This window comes from Momordica charantia (assembly GCF_013281855.1).
Source record: "Momordica charantia cultivar OHB3-1 chromosome 5 unlocalized genomic scaffold, Mcharantia_2.0 BLBB01000005.1, whole genome shotgun sequence".
Taxonomy (NCBI): domain Eukaryota; kingdom Viridiplantae; phylum Streptophyta; class Magnoliopsida; order Cucurbitales; family Cucurbitaceae; genus Momordica; species Momordica charantia.
Window position 1 is genome coordinate 13,359,796 of NW_028275163.1, and position 632 is coordinate 13,360,427.

A 632-nucleotide genomic window follows, 5' to 3' on the forward strand; every position below is an offset into this window, starting at 1 on the left:
ATGTTCCAAATGTTGCAGACAATTGGACATTTTGGAGGGCAGGAACATGAGGATCTACATGATCATCTGAAATCATTCATTCAAATTGCAAATGCATTTCGATTACCTGGTATAATAGACGATGCTCTTAGACTAACACTTTTTCCATTTTCTTTGAAGGACCAAGCTAGAGCATGGCTCAATGCATTTCCCCCGGGATCCATCACCACATGGGGGTCGTTAGTGGAGAAGTTCTTAACAAAATTCTTCCCACCTACTCGCCACGCTGATATCAGAGAGGAGATCATCTACTTTAGACAGTATGATCGTGAACCTGTTCACAAGGCGTGGGAAAGATTTAAAGAACTCATCAGGAAATGTCCGAACCATGGCTTGCCGGCATGCATCCAGATAGAACATTTCTTTAGAGGTTTAGATCATCCTACTAAGATGATGCTAAACAATGCTGCCAACGGAGCCTTTACAAAGAAGACATTCAACGAGATAGTCGACATCCTAAATGACTTAGCTTCACACAACGAACTATGGTGTTCACAAAGATCTAGGGCAGCACCAAAGAAGCAAGATCCAGCTGGAGTTTTGGCTCTGGACATTGCGACCTCGATGCAGAAAGAGATGGTTACAATGAACCA

The 632-nt window shown here is 42.9% G+C and overlaps 1 non-coding gene across 1 annotated transcript; it reads right to left on the reverse strand.

Moving 5' to 3' along the window:
* Positions 1 to 267: 267 nt before the first annotated feature.
* Positions 268 to 374, reverse strand: LOC148211360 (small nucleolar RNA R71). The gene has a single exon (XR_015791104.1). It is a non-coding gene; the product is annotated as a small nucleolar RNA R71 (small nucleolar RNA).
* Positions 375 to 632: the final 258 nt, after the last annotated feature.